Below are 16,715 nucleotides of genomic sequence, written 5' to 3'. Positions count from 1 at the left end.
GTTCACAGGGACATGACGAGCCTCTTCAGTATTTTTGCCTGGAGAATCTCATGGACAGAGGAGCCTAGCAGGCTACAGTCCATAGGGTCACAAAGAGTAGGGCACATCTGAATCAACTGAGCTTGCACAGTCACAGATACATATATCTGTTCCTTTATAAATTCTTTTTCCATTTCTGTTGTTACAGAATTTCAAGCAGAGTTCCCTGTGGTTTGTAGTAGGTCCTTGTTGGTTATCTATATTATATATAGTGGTATCTATATATATGTTAATTCCCAACTCCCATTTCCTCCCCCAGCCCCAAATTTTCATTTGGTAACTATCAGCTTGCCTTCTATGTAGATGTGTTTTTTATGTTCTTTAGGGGAGGCAGTTTAATCGATTGAAGTTGTCCTACTTTTCTATTTTTGCTTTGGTTGCCTATGCTTTCGGTGTCACATACATAAAATCACTTCTAAGACCAATGTTTACAACTTCTCCAGGATGTTTTCTTCTAGTTGATTTATAGTTTCAGATCTTGCATTTAAATCTTTAATCAACTCTGAGTTGAGTTTTTTATGTGGTATAAGGTAAGGGTCCTATTTCAATCTTTTGCATTCAGTTTTCTAGTTGCTCAAGGCAGTTAACTGAAGAGATGGTGAGGTGAAACTTAATCATGATCATCTCAAGGCAGTAATGAGTGACAAGCCTGTAGGAAAGGCACTGGAGTGAGGGACTTGGCCAGGAGCATGTAAAGTTTGGGGACTCCCACTTGATTCCGGCTGATACGTGGATGTGATCCTGGGCAGATGCATTCTGACCCTAGGCACACAGACTTTCTGTTGACATCTGCCAATCAAGAGAAGCCTCTGGGTAAGCAGTATTGTGCACTCATCATGAATCCATGGACACTGCTTTGGCTTTTGCATTTGGTGTCATGAAAATGGGTGGTCTTAATACAAAGACATAGAGTTCCTCTTGACTACTGATAAAATAAGCTTCTCATTTAAGTTCCTTTGACTTCTGATCCACTCTCTAGTTTATGGGTTTTACTATATTTTCAAACAGATTCTTGGACGTACATGGCAGAAGAGATTAATTCTCTCCCGAAAGTCTTAGGTAATCCAACTTCTGATAATATTTTATATGACCACACTGTTGATTTCTAATCCGTTTACTTCTCTGGCATGCATTTCTGATAAGATACATACTCAAAAATTTATCCTTCACACTGCATGTAATGAACTGTAAGTGATTAGAGAATGTGAACATATTAATACACAAGAGAATGATTAAGTACATTTGCTTGGTAGGTGACCATTTAGCTGGCCTCAGATGGTTGCTAGTTTTTGAGTCACAGAAGAAAGGATGGACACAGACATAGAGTAAAGTAGAAGGTCTTAGGGAAATCACTGTATCAGTCAATAGAGGTTGTTATGGACACAGATAGAGGGGTCAGTTGGAGTGTATTCATAGCGCACCTGTATAAGTGGAGTATATAGATTTTCTACTACTCTTTGTGAGTGCTAATGAGCAAACACCCCACCCCAATACAGCACAGCATTTGCAATAGGACTTGTCATGTTTGAATCACAATATACTGTCCTTTTCCAGGAGAGTTACAGTATCTGATATTGATTTATTGTTGTTGATCTAAATGAATATAGCCTTTCTCAACTCATGACGTAGTATTTATGTTTTTCTCTTTTAAGGCTAAGAGTCTTTGGATCCTTTTTTTTTTTTCTTTTTTGTTATTTATTATTTTTTTAAATTTATTTTATTTTTAAACTTTACAATATTGTATTAGTTTTGCCAAATATCGAAATGAATCCGCCACAGGTATACCTGTTTTCCCCATCCTGAACCCTCCTCCCTCCTCCCTCCCCATACCCTCCCTCTGGGTCGTCCCAGTGCACCAGCCCCAAGCATCCAGTATCGTGCATCGAACCTGGACTGGCGACTCGTTTCATACATGATATTATACATGTTTCAATGCCATTCTCCCGAAACTCCCCACCCTCTCCCTCTCCCACAGAGTCCATAAGACTGATCTATACATCAGTGTCTCTTTTGCTGTCTTGTACACAGGGTTATTTTTACCATTTTCCTCAATTCTTTCTGCAAGCTGGCAGTATATCCATGTATATAAAATATATACCAGGGCTACTTTAGGGAAACAAGGCCCTCTAACCTCCACCTTTGGTCCACCTCAGGAATTTCCTGATAGCTCAGTTGGGAAAGATTCTGCCTGGAAAACTGTAGACATCAGTTCAATTCCTGGGTAGGGAAGGTCTGCTGGAGAAGGGATAAGCTACCCACTCTAGCATTCTTTGGCTTCCCTGGTGGCGCAGCTGGTGAAGAATCCATCTTCAATGTGGGATGCCTGGGCCTGATCCCTGGTTTGGGAAGATACCCTGGAGTAAAGGAAGGCTACCCACTCCAGTATTCTGGCCTGGAGAATTCCATGGACTGTATAGTCCATGGGGTCACCAACTGTCGGACCAACTTTCACTTTCAGCTCTTCAGGCCTAGTAATTTGTTACCTTCCCCTACAACAAGTATTTCAGTCAGTCCTACAACAGGGCATTAAAGTGTGAGTGTTCAATGGTGATAATATATACAGATCTGGAATCACTGCACCCACCTATCAGGGCTCTCTGTCCATATCATCCTGGTAGATGCTTACCTGACTAATTTTCACAGGCAGAGTTGATAGTTCTCCCACTTCCTTTGAAAGGACAACAAACCCAGGGTCCTCCTTCACTCTTAATGATTTTAAATCACATTCAGGGACTGATTTTGAATCATCAACTGTGTCTCTCAGGAGTTAAAGCGCCCGAAAGATTTAACTAGGGAGCTGCAGTCCAGATAAAAGATACCGTAGCATTGACTTAAAATCTGAACTCAACTCTTTTGATGTAGATGGTGAAACTCTGTTTTAATTACTTCTACAATGCTTTCTGAAAACACACGGTATTTCTCTGGTAGAGACTCTGCCTTATATATATCCATGTTTGATTGATTGCTCCTTGAAACTATACAAACACTTCAAAACTAAAGTTAACACCAAGTTAAATATTCGATACTCTTCTTTTTAAACCACGAAAACTTGTAGAACTTGGACTAACAAAAGAGTTTATTGGGGAAGAATGTTTTATGACTGTAGTTATTTAGAAATACTAGGGGATGATGATAAATATAAGACCAGCTTTTACACAGTCTTAAAGTAATACTTTTATCAAAAGTCTCTGTCCTGACTTTTCTGTCTGTCCAGTGCTTAGGACTCCATGAATTCACTAGAAGGGGAACCGGGTCAATCCCTGGTCAGGGAACTAAGATCCCACAAACTGCATGGTGCACCCCACCCAAAAACATTATCTGTGTGTTGTGATCGTGTTAGTCATCTGCACCAGGATTGGGCCAAGTCCACTGACCTGCCCTGGGAACACACTGCTCCCACAAATATCTTAGGATAAAAGTGGCCTAATTGATATTTGGTCTGATCCCTCCAAACATTATTTTTAATATTTGGGAGTGCTAATTGTGGGTTTTAGTTGTATCAGCATTTTATGCCTCCTAAGCGCCTTTAGCTGACAGCACAGGTGAGTGATGCAACAAAGTCCGTTATGACGTAAGTGGCCAGGAGGTGATTTCTGCCTGCCTCACTCAGGGGAACTATGACATTCACCAAACCCATGTGAAGCCCTCTTCCCAACTGGGTTTGGGCAATCTAGACCCTAATGTCACTCCACACCCCAAACAGTGGCAGTAACACCACACCACTACTCCTTGTCGCTGAGATCAATTGTTAAGCAGTGATATTCACCTTCAGTGCAGACTCCTGACCCAGGCGAGACCTCTACTCTCTGGCTAACTGGAGACCTCAGGGTCTGTTCCCTCAGCTCTTGGGAACCCACCTCCCTCCCCAGTCAGGTGCCCAGCTCTTTTCTTCCTTCCCTCCCTTCCCATCAGAAAATTCACTCACACACAAATATCATCTTTTCACCATTTGATGTGTATTTTAATCGCAGCCATCAGTTTACTATGTTAGTGTGAGAGTCAGTCTTTTCCTGGTTGGCCAATTCTTTAGAAAGCAGACCTCTGGAGACACAATTCTAAATTGTATGACCTTTTCTATACAGATACTGGCTGCCCAGGTTTTACTTCTCCATGGTCTCTCATTCTGGGGTGGCTGAGCTTACCTTCTGTTTTGATTCTGCCTCCTTCTTTGACTCTGCCTTATATTTTGGTGCCCTTTTTGGCTTTGATTCAGTTTCTTACGTGGACAGGAACAGAAAAAACAGTTTGGTTTTCTTGTTTTCTTAACCTTCTTCGACTGAGTGGCATGTGATAGGATTTTCTTTCTTAAGGTTCCTTTTAGAGGTCTCCTGACCCTCATGGTCATATTCCGTGCCTTGAAAGACAAGAGAAGGGTATTAGTTTTGAGGAAAGGGTATAACATCTTAGTTGGAAGGGAGATATCATGAAGAGGGATGTGGGCTGTTGAGGACTTTTGTGGCAGGAAAGGGCAGTGTAGAGGGCTTGGGAAACAAAGTCAATGGAGGACTTGGGGAGCATAGATGGAATCATCTTACCTCCACACTGCCTCTGTATTTCTGTGGACAAAGGGTCTTCTTTCGTCCTTTCACCCTTGAAGCAAACCGCATTGGAACTCTTTTTGGCTGCTGTGGCTTCCTGGTTACCTTATGATGATAGCATGAAATGGACTAACCCAGAATCTCTGCCTCTGACCTCCCTATATATACCTTCTCAGGACAATGAGGAGCCACACCCTTCAATCTGATTGGTCAGCTAGGCACTGCCCCAGCCAATGGTGGCTTTGGGGTCTTACACATCACAATGTACCACTGTGCCCATCAACATGGGTTAGTGGATGCTGAGGGAGGCCATGATACAACTTTCTCACCCTTGACACCTCTGTGTGTCTGATTCTGGGGAGTGATGATTCAGGGGCATGGTGTTTCTTCTCATGACCCTCAGACTTTCCTTCAGTGCCCTTTATTCTTTGACTTATATGTCCCCCTTCAACACTCCTGCCTCCTCCATCCCTGTATGAACCTCTACCAAACACTTCTCACTCCAAATCTTTTCCTCAGAGTCGTCTAGTCATTTCATCTTTCGACCACCCTCTTCCTAAGGCGGGTTCTTGAGGGGCTTAAGGAATTTAAGAGCAAGAATTTAACATGGAAAAAGGTAATTAAGAACAGGTTGGATGTTTCTGCTACTCCAATGAGCTTTAGAGACCCCAAGACTTGGTGAATCCTCAGTCTGTTGCCCCAAGGTCTATACACAGTCTCCATAAAAGTACACATCAGAGCAAAGAGTCATAAATGTCTCCTTCACTAATATTGTTGGGGAAACTTCAACTCATATTGAGTAGGGAAACTCAACCTGCCCCATCTACCAGAAATATATTCCCGATTAAAAAAAAAAAAAAAATAACGTGTCCAAAGGCAAGAGTCAGATGACCAAGGCACCACTGTCTCTTGACTGAATCACTTCCCCAGTGGTCCCTCATTGACAGTTATCATCAGTTAAGGCCCAATATGGAGCTGAGCAATAGCTGAGCAGGAGAAGTACCAGTAGGTATCTCACTGATAGTTGGTTTCTTATTGGCAGGGTGGAGCGATGCACTGTCCAAATGCTGCGCAGGCCTGTTGCTTAGTAACAGGATGTGGAGTAATACGGCAAAGCAATGGCTACCTGCTAATGGCTGTGCTCATGCTGCTCTGTTCCATAAGGGTACGTTGGGTCCAGTGTGCTTTAATCTTTTTGACTGACTCCTTTCCCACCGCAGATTTTGATTTCGCACGCTTGTTTAAATTTTGTACATCTTTCTTTTCATTGTATTCCCAGGCATGCCAGTCAGCAGTGCTTATCTGTATGCCCCTCTAACAGCTGCCCCATGATTGCATGTGCTGCATATATTATAGCTAATATTTCAAAGCCAACAAGAATGTCAAAGCCATCCCACCTAGAGAACTACTTTGACAAATCTTAACCTAACAGTGATGCTTATTCTATTCACAATGTAAATGAGCAGTGTGAGCACAGCCCTATGAAGTTAGCCATTGATGTGCTTCATTTCAACCCACCCTGTACTAGGCCACAGATTTAGCTCAGCCTTGCTTGGTGCCTCAAATGGCCCCATTCACATGCAGCCAACTGTCAATGAGTGACCATTCGTTGTCCTGCTCAGCTACTGATCAGCAACACAGTGGGCCCTGCCCCCAAGTAACTGTCAAGAAGGGAGTACTGGGGAAGTGATTAAGGAAGGGTGGTGTGGTGGTCACCACTGGAAAGTGAGAGAAGAGGCAGATTTAAACACTCTTTTGGAGGGCCTGGAGATCACCCAGCCTTGGGCCATTGGGTGAGCTGGAGGTCCCAGGTAATAGACTGGGGATGACATCCTGTAGTACTCCAGAGCCCTCACTGAGGCCCTCCAGTAGCCTTGGCCCAGGCCTTGAGGAGCAGTGAACCTCTCCCCCATCCATGTCTCTGCAACCTACTAGCAGTGGCCATCTTCCTGGGCTTCAGTCTCTGAGAACTGGTCTCCTCACTTGGACAGCCTGAGAAGACAGGACCTATTGGGTTGGGTGCCTGGCTCCATTAAGGATGAGAGCTGGACAGAATGTGGGAAACTTGCCCAGAAGGAGCTGCCAAATGAGATCTGTTTCTGCTTATCCAGGATGGGACATTTCAAGGTGAAAATTGTGCCTTGAGACTTTGCCCTCTCTTGACAGGGCAAGAATGACAGAGAATAACATTCATCTGGTAGAGGTAGTTAGGAACATTATACCTGACCATGACCTAATTTTAAGCACAAAGGATGTGACACCAAGAAATCTGCAACAACTTACCACAACTCTCTCTAACATTTGCATGTGTACCCCAATTTTCATCGCAGCACTGTTTATAATAGCCAGGACATGGAAGCAACCTAGATGTCCATCAGCAGATGAATGGATAAGAAAGTTGTGATACATGTACAAAATGGAGTATTACTCAGCCATTAAAAAGAATACATTTGAATCAGTTCTAATGATGTGGATGAAAATGGAAACTATCATACAGAGTGAAATAAGCCAGAAAGAAAAACACCAATAGAGTATACTAACACATATATATGGAATTTAGAAGGGTGGTAACAATAACCCTGTGTACGAGACAGCAAAAGAGACACTGATGTATAGATCAGTCTTATGGACCCTGTGGGAGAGGGAGAGGGTGGGGAGATTTGGGAGAATGGCATTGAAACATGTATAATATCATGTATGAAACGAGTTGCCAGTGCAGGTTCAGTGCACGATACTGGATGCATGGAGCTGGTGCACTGGGATGACACAGATGGAGGGTATGGTGAGGGAGGAGGCAGGAGGGTTCAGGATGGGGAACACAGGTATATCTGTGTTGGATTCATTTCGATATTTGGCAAAACTAATACAATATTGTAATGTTTAAAAGTAAAATTAAATTAAAAAAAAAAGAAAAGAAAATAAATGTACTTAACTGAAAACGTTCAGTAACTTTGGGTTCTTAGGGCAAGAGCCACCCACATCCTTCTATGAATCTGCAATAAACCTTTCCCTGTTCCAAACTCTAAGATTTAGTTTTGATGGGCCACATTCTGCATCAAGCACATGGATTTGCAATTTTGATAACAACAATACTGTTTAAGGGCTGACTTGGCCTCTCTTAAACAACAGCAGAGACTGGCCAAGTGCTCACAGTCATCCATAACATACCCACTGACTAGGCTTGGCTAAACTTTAGCCATGCTTCTCTCCTCTGAACCTCAGCTTTCCCCCTCGCTTGAGCAAGCACTAAGAGTCAGACATTTCTGACTCTTTTAACAGCCCCTTCTAAGAATCAGCTCACTACAGAAAGAAACACTTCCTGTCAAACTGCTCCATCGTGATGTCTGTTCATCCATCCCACATCTTTCCCCATCACACACACACACACACACACACACACACACAAACTTACACACATAGTTGCTGCGCACCCTCCTTATCTTCCATGTTAACGAAATACCATTTTCTGTTCCATTTTGAGACATGTTAAGAACTTGTGTTCAAAGCATTCTCCCTATTGCAATCAGTTCATTTCATTTGCTCAGTTGTGTCCGACTGTGTGCAACCCCATGGACTGCAGCACAGCAGGATTCCTTGTCCATCACCAACTCCCAGAGCTTGCTGAAACTCAAGTCAATCGAATCCCCGATGCCATCCAACCATCTCATCCTCTCTCTTCCCCTTCTCCTTGGCCTTCATTCCTTCCTAGCATCAGGATCTTTTCCACTGAGACAGTTCTTTGCATCAGGTGGAGAAAGTACTGGAGTTGCAGCTTCAACATCAGTCCTTCTAGTGAATAATCTGGACTGATACCACAGGTCCATGGAGTGCTGGCTGCATGGGCAAAGGAAGGACTAGAGGAGCTATTCCAGGTTCAAGGTCAGGAGTGGTGGCAGTAAGGAGATATACCTCATCAAAGGTAAGGAGCAGTGGGTGCGCGTTGCTGGATCAGCCATGAAGTGATACCCCACGTCCAAGGTAAGAGAAACCCACCTAAGATGGTAGGTTTTGCAAGACAGCATAAGAGGGCAGACACACTGAAACCAGAATCACAGAAATCTAATCAATCTAATCAAACTAGATCGACAGCCTTGTCTAACTCAATGAAACTAAGCCAGGCCATGTGGGGCCTCCCAAATTGGGTGGGTCATGGTGGAGAGGTCTGACAGAATGTGGTCCACTGGAGAAGGGAAGGGCAAACCATTTCAGTATTCTTGCCTTGAGATCCACATGAAGAGTATGAAAAGGCAAAATGGTAGGATACTGAAAAAGGAACTCCCCAGGTCAGTAGGTGCCCAATATGCTACTGGAGATCGGTGGAGAAATAACTCGAGAAAGAATGAAGGGATTGAGCCAAAGCAAAAACAATACCCAGTTGTGGATGTGACTGGTGACAGAAGAACGGTCCAATGCTCTAAAGAGCAATATAGCATAGGAACCTGGAATGTTAAGTCCAAGAATCAAGACAAATTGGAAGTGGTCAAACAGGAAATGGCAAGAGTTATCATCAACATTCTAGTAATCAGTGAACTAAAATGGAATGGAACGGGTGAACGTAACTCAAATGTCCATTCTATCCACTACGGCGGGCAGGAATCCCTCAGAAGAAATGGAGTAGCCATCATGGTCAACGAAAGAGTCCAAAATGCAGTAGCTGGATGCAATCTCAAAAACTATAAAATGATCCCTGTTCATTTCCAAGGCAAACCACTCAATATCACAGTAATGCAAGTCTATGCCCCAAGAAGTAAGGATGAAGAAGTTGAAGTTGAACGGTTCTATGAAGACCGACAAGACCTTTTAGAACTAACACCCAAAAAAATGTCCTTTTCATTATAGTGGCCTGGAATGCAAAATTAGGAAGTCAAGAAACACCTGGAGTAACAGGAAAATTTGGCTTTGGAGTATGGAATGATGCAGGGCAAAGGCTAATAGAGTTTTGCAAAGAGAACACACTGGTCATAGCAAACACCCTCTTCCAACAACACAAGAAAAGACTCTACACATGGACTTCACCAATTGGACAACACTGAAATCAGATTGATTATATCATTTGCAGCCAAAGATGAAGAAGCTCTATACAGTCAGCACAACAAGACTGGGAGCTGACTGTGGCTCAGATCATGAGCTCCTTATTGCTAAATTCAGATTTAAATTGAATAAATTAGGGAAACCCGCTAGACCATACAGGGATGACATAAATCCAATCCCTTATGATTATACAGTGGAAGTGATAAATAGATTTAAGGGACTAGACCTGACAGATACAGTGCCTGATGAAGTATGGACAGAGATTCGTGACATTGTACAGGAGACAGCGATCAAGACCATCCCCATGGAAAAGAAAGGCCAAAAGTAAAACAGCTGTCTGGGGAGGCCTTACAAATAGTTTTGAAAAGAAGAGAAATGAAAAGCACAGGAGAAAAGGAAAGATATAAGCATCTGAATGCACAGTTCCAAAGAAGAGCAAGAAGAGATAAGAAAGCATTCCTCAGTTTTCAATGCAAAGACATAGAGGAAAACAACGGAATGGAAAAGACTAGACATCTCTTCAGAAAATTCACATACCAAGGGAACATTTCATGCAAAGATGGGCTCAATAAAGGACAGAAATAGTATGGACCTAACAGAGGCAGAAGATATTAAGAAAAGGCGGTAAGTATACCCAGAAAAACTGTACAAAAAAAACCTTCATGACCCAGATAATCATGATGGTGTGATCACACACCTAGGGCCAGACATCCTGCAATGTGAAGTCAAGTGGGCCTTAGAAAGCATCACGATTAACAAGGTTAGTGGAGGTGATGGAATTCCAGTTGAGCTATTTCAAATCCTGAAAGATGATGCAGTGAAAATGCTGCACTCAATATGCCAGCTAAGTTGGAAAACTCAGCAGTGGCCACAGGACTGGAAAAGGTCAGTTTTCACTCCAATCCCCTAGAAAGGCAAGGCCAAACAATGAACATCTACCACACAATTGCACTCATCTCACATGCCAGTAAAGTAATTCTTAAAATTCTCCAAAGCAGGCTTCAGCAATATGTGAATCATGAACTTCCAGATGTTCACACTGCTTATAGAAAAGGCAGAGGAATCAGAGATCAAATTTCCAACATCCGCTGGATCATGGAAAAAGCAAGATTTCCATAAAAATATCTATTTCTGTTTTATTGACTATGCCAAAGCCTTTGACTGTGTGGATCACAGTAAACTGTGGAAAATTCTGAAAGAGATGAGAATACCAGATCACCTGACCTGCCTCTTGAGAAACCTCTATGCAGGTCAGGAAGCAACAGTTAGAAGTGGACATGGAACAACAGACTGGTTCCAAGTACGAAAAAGAATACATTGAGGCTGTATATTGTCATTCTGCTTATGTAATTTATATGCAGAGTGCATCATGAGAAACGCTGGGCTGGAGAAGCCCAAGCTGGAATCAAGTTTGCCAGGAGAAATATCAATAAGCTCAGATATGCAGATGACACCACCGATATGCCTGAAAGTGAAGAAGAACTAAAGAGCCTCTTGATGAAAGTGAAAGAAGAGAGAGAAAAATTTGGATTAAAGCTCAACATTCAGAAAGTGAAGATCATGGCATCTGGTCCCATCACTTCATGGGAAGTAGATGGGGAAAGAGTGGAAACAGAGGCTGAGTTTATCTTTCTGGGCTCCAAAATCACTGCAGATGGTGACTGCAGCTATGAAATAAAGGGAGCTTACTCCTTGGAAGTAGATTTCTGAAGAACCAAGACAGTATATTAAAAAGCAGACTCTGTGGTAGAGGGTGGGGTGATTTGGGAGAATGGCATTGAAACATGTATAATATCATATATGACGAATTGCCAACCAGGTTCGATGCATGATACAGAATGCTTGGATCTGGATCACTGGGATGACCCAGAGGGATGGTACGGGGAGGGATTTGAGAGGGGGTACAGAATGGAGAACACATGTACACCTGTGGCAGGTTCAGGTTGATGTACGGTAAAACCAATATCATATGAGAAGTAAATAACCTCCCATTAAAGTAAATAAATTTATATTAAAAATAAAAAATAAAAAGCAGAGACATTACTTTGGAAAAAAGGTCTGTCTAGTCATGGCTATGGTTTTTCCAGTGGTCAGCTATGGATTGAGAGTTGGACTATAAAGAAGCTGAGTGCCAAAGAATTGATGCTTTTGAAGTGTGGTGTTGAAGAAGACTCTTGAGCGTCCCTTGGACTGCAAGGAGATCCAACCAGTTAATCCTAACGGATATAAGTCTTGAGTGTTCATTGGAAAGACTGATGTTGAAACTGAAACTCCAATAATTTGGCCACCTGATGCGAAGAGCTGACTCATTGGTAAAGACCCTAATGCTGGGAAAAATTGAGAGCAGGTAGAGAAGGGGACAACAGAGGAAGAGATGTTTAGATGGTATCGCCAACTCAATGGACATGGGTTTGGGTGAACTCCGCAAGTTGGTGATGGACAGGGAGGCCTGGTGTGCTGCTCTTCATGGTGTCACAGAGAATCAGACATGACTGACCAACAGGAACTGACTTCCTCTCAGTCTTTCAGTGGAGACCAGTCCTTCTGTCCTCCCATTTGTCTCTGCCTCTTTGAATTTAAGTGCATCAATTATCTATTATGGTTTTGAAGGGGTGATCTTGTCGGGGAGCATCATTGTACAGTCTGTACCATATTCAGCGGGGGGATGGGGTGGGGGTGTGGCTGGATTTGATAGACCACAAGCCACATCTTTCCTTAGGGTGTGCCAGCACATATGGCTGGGTAGTTCAGTGGTACCAGGTCTGAAGCCAGATGTGAGGCCGAGACTTCCTTTTCCTCAGTGGCTTTCACTGTCTTACTGGGGCCAGGGTGTGATCCCTAGTTTCTGGAGCATAAGCCCTGAATGTCAGGCCAGATCTGGCTGTGTTCTCTCAAGTATGTACGCTCCCCTCTACCAGCACTGCAACCTTTGCCAGAGAGGGACAAGAGGAGCATGTTCTGGTTAGAAAAATAACGAAAGGAGCAAATCTCCAGGCAGGCTGCTTACAGAGATCCAGGCTACCTCCAATGTGCCATCTGTGCCATCACCATCAGTAGCGTCCCCTGCCCTGCTTAAACGTATCTTCTGGTCTGAGACCTCTTGGTCCCTCACAGCTGATCACTTCCCCCAGCTTCTGCTATCCCTGCCCTGTAGAAGAGGTGTGCTATTGGGTAGGTGAGGCCTTCATGGGCTCTGGGCACATACTGGGTCATCTGCTGTGGCAGTCGGCCTCCTTCAGAGATCAGGACTTCTCCTCATAGCTGCCTATGTAAGTGCCCTCCATGAGCAGGATCCCGGCTCCTCCACCCACATGAAGCCCTGGGCCAGATGCACCTGTTTCCCACATCCCAGCTATCGGTCTTGTCACGGCAGCCCCTGCTCCAGTGCAGATCAGCCACAGGGAGTAAGCAGGGTGTGTGTAAGCATTGGCAGTTGTTAGGAAATCAGGCATCCACAAATGCGGTATCAATCTGTCGTCTTCATTGTGGCTTGGGAGCAAGCCCCTGAGCACATGCTCCTTCAGGGCAGAGTCCCAGCTTACCACAGACCTCCTGTTAGTCCACATAGCCCTGCAACCATCTAAGGGTGTTTCTCTTCCCTGTGTCAGACCCCAGGACTTGTGTGTCCAATATATGGCTCGAACCTCTCACACCCAGGGCATATCTCCAACCATGTAATCTCCCTTATATTCTGAGTCCTCTCCCATGGGCACACGTAAGGACTTGAATCATCATTTTCCCTTCATACCCTGTTCCCTGTGGATCTTTCTTTGAGAGTAAGTTTGGAAATCTTTCTGCATTTTCCAATTAGTTTTTTGAGCTAATTGTTTGACATGTTGATGGATTCTTTTTATTTTTTTTTTCATTGGAGTATATTTGATTTATCATGTTGTGTTTAAGGTATCCAGCAAAGTGATTCAGCTTTACATATACATGTATTTGGGCTTCCCCCTTGGCTCAGTTGTTAAAGAGTCACCCTGAAATGAAGGAGATTTGGGTTCAATCCCTGGGTTGGGAAGATATGCTCAGAGGTACATGACGAGCCTCTCCAGTATTCTTTCCTGCAGAATCTCATGGAAAGAGGAGCCTAGCAGGCTACAGTCCATAGGGTCACAAAGAGTAGGGCACATCTGGATCAACTGAGCTTGCACAGGCACACATACTTATATCTATTCCTTTACAAATTCTTTTTCCATTTATGTTGTTACAGATTTTTTGCAGTGTTGCATGTCGTTTTGTAGTAACTTCTTGTTGGTTATCTATTTAATATATAGCCGTGTCTATATATATATGTTAATCCCCAACTCCCAATTCCTCCCCCCGCCCTAACTTGCCATTTGGTAACCATCAGCTTGGCTTCTATGTAGATGTGGTTTTTTTTTTTTTTTTTTTGGCCATTTTATAATTTTATTTTATTTTTAAACTTTACATAATTGTATTAGTTTTGCCAAATATCAAAATGAATCCATCACAGGTATACATGTGCTCCCCATCCTGAACCCTCCTCCCTCCTCCCTCCCCATACCATCCCTCTGGGTCGTCCCAGTGCACTAGCCCCAAGCATCCAGTATCGTGCATTGAACCTGGACTGGTTTCTCGTTTCATACATGATATTTTACATGTTTCAATGCCGTTCTCCCAAATCTTCCCACCCTCTCCCTCTCCCACAGAGTCCATAAGATTGTACCATACATCAGTGTCTCTTTTGCTGTCTCGTACACAGGGTTATTGTTATCATCTTTCTAAATTCCATATATATGCATTAGTATACTGTATTGGTGTTTTTCCTTCTGGCTTACTTCACTCTGTATAATAGGCTCCAGTTTCATCCACCTCATTAGAACTGATTCAAATGAATTCTTTTTAATGGCTGAGTAATACTCCATTGTGTATATGTACCACAGCTTTCTTATCCATTCATCTGCTGATGGACATCTAGGTTGCTTCCATGTCCTGGCTATTATAAACAGTGCTGCGATGAACATTGGGGTACACGTGTCTCTTTCCCTTCTGGTTTCCTCAGTGTGTATGCCCAGCAGTGGGATTGCTGGATCATAAGGCAGTTCTATTTCCAGTTTTTTAAGGAATCTCCACACTGTTCTCCATAGTGGCTGTACTAGTTTGCATTCCCACCAACAGTGTAAGAGGGTTCCCTTTTCTCCACACCCTCTCCAACATTTATTATTTGTAGACTTTTGGATCGCAGCCATTCTGACTGGTGTGAAATGGTACCTCATAGTGGTTTTGATTTGCATTTCTCTGATAATGAGTGATGTTGAGCATCTTTTCATGTGTTTGTTAGCCATCTGTATGTCTTCTTTGGAGAAATGTCTACTTAGTTCTTTGGCCCATTTTTTGATTGGGTCATTTATTTTTCTGGAGTTGAGCTGTAGGAGTTGCTTGTATATTTTTGAGATTAACTATAAAACACTGGTGAAAGAAATCAAAGAGGACACTAATAGATGGAGAAATATACCATGTTCATGGATTGGAAGAATCAATATAGTGAAAATGAGTATACTACCCAAAGCAATTTATAGATTCAATGCAATCCCTATCAAGCTACCAACAGTATTCTTCACAGAGCTAGAACAAATAATTTCACAATTTGTATGGAAATACAAAAAACCTCGAATAGCCAAAGCGATCTTGAGAAAGAAGAATGGAACTGGAGGAATCAACCTACCTGACTTCAGGCTCTACTACAAAGCAACAGTCATCAAGACAGTATGGTACTGGCACAAAGACAGAAATATAGATCAATGGAACAAAATAGAAAGCCTAGAGATAAATCCACGCACATATGGACACCTTATCTTTGACAAAGGAGGCAAGAATATACAATGGATTAAAGACAATCTCTTTAACAAGTGGTGCTGGGAAAACTGGTCAACCACTTGTAAAAGAATGAAACTAGAACACTTTCTAACACCATACACAAAAATAAACTCAAAATGGATTAAAGATCTAAACATAAGACCAGAAACTATAAAACTCCTAGAGGAGAACATAGGCAAAACACACTCTGACATACATCACAGCAGGATCCTCTATGACCCACCTCCCAGAATAGCGGAAATAAAAGCAAAAATAAGCAAATGGGACCTAATTAACCTTAAAAGCTTCTGCACATCAAAGGAAACTATCAGCAAGGTGAAAAGACAGCCTTCAGAATGGGAGAAAATAATAGCAAATGAAGCAACTGACAAACAACTAATCTCAAAAATATACAAGCAACTCCTATAGCTCAACTGTAGATGTGTTTTTGATGTTCTTTGGGGGAGGCAGTTTAATTTTGAAGTCGTCCTCCTTTTCTATTTTTGCTTTGGTTGCCTATGTTTTTGGTGTCACATACAGAAAATCACTTCTAAGACCAATGTTTACAACTGCGCCACGATGTTTTCTTATAGTTGATTTATAGTTTCAGATCTTGCATTTAAATCTTTAATCAACTTTGAGTTTAATTTTTTTATGTGATATAAGGTAAGGGTCCTATTTCAGTCTTTTGCATTCAGATTTCTAGTTGCCCACGGCAGTTAATTGAAGAGATGGTGAGGTGAAACTTAATCATGATCATCTCAAGGCAGTAATGAGTGACAAGCCTGTAGGAAAGGCACTGGAGTGAGGGACTTGGCCAGGAGGATGTACAGTTTGGGGACTCCCACTTGATTCCCGCTGATACGTGGATGTGATCCTGGGCAAATGCGTTCTGACCCTAGGCATATAGACTTGCTCTTGACCTCTGCCAAATAAGAGAAGCCTCTGGGACAGCAGTATTGTGCACTCATCATGAGGCCATGGGCACTGCTTTGGCTTTTGCATTTGGTGTCATGCAAATGGGTGGTCTTAATACAACGACATAGAGCTCCTTTTGAGTACTGATAAAATAAGCTTCTCTTTTAAGTTCCTTTGACTTCTGATCCACTCTCTAGTTTATGGTTTTTACTATATTTTCAAACAGATTCTTGGACATCCTTGGCAGAAGAGAGTGATTCTCTCCCTTACAGTCTTAGATAATGCAACTTCTGATAATATTTTATATCATCACACTCTTAATTTCTAATCTGTTTACCTCTCTGGCATGCATTTCTCATGAGATACATACTC

This window comes from Bos indicus, chromosome X, assembly GCF_029378745.1.
Source record: "Bos indicus isolate NIAB-ARS_2022 breed Sahiwal x Tharparkar chromosome X, NIAB-ARS_B.indTharparkar_mat_pri_1.0, whole genome shotgun sequence".
Taxonomy (NCBI): Eukaryota; Metazoa; Chordata; class Mammalia; order Artiodactyla; family Bovidae; genus Bos; species Bos indicus.
Note: the sequence above shows the minus strand (reverse complement) of the source record.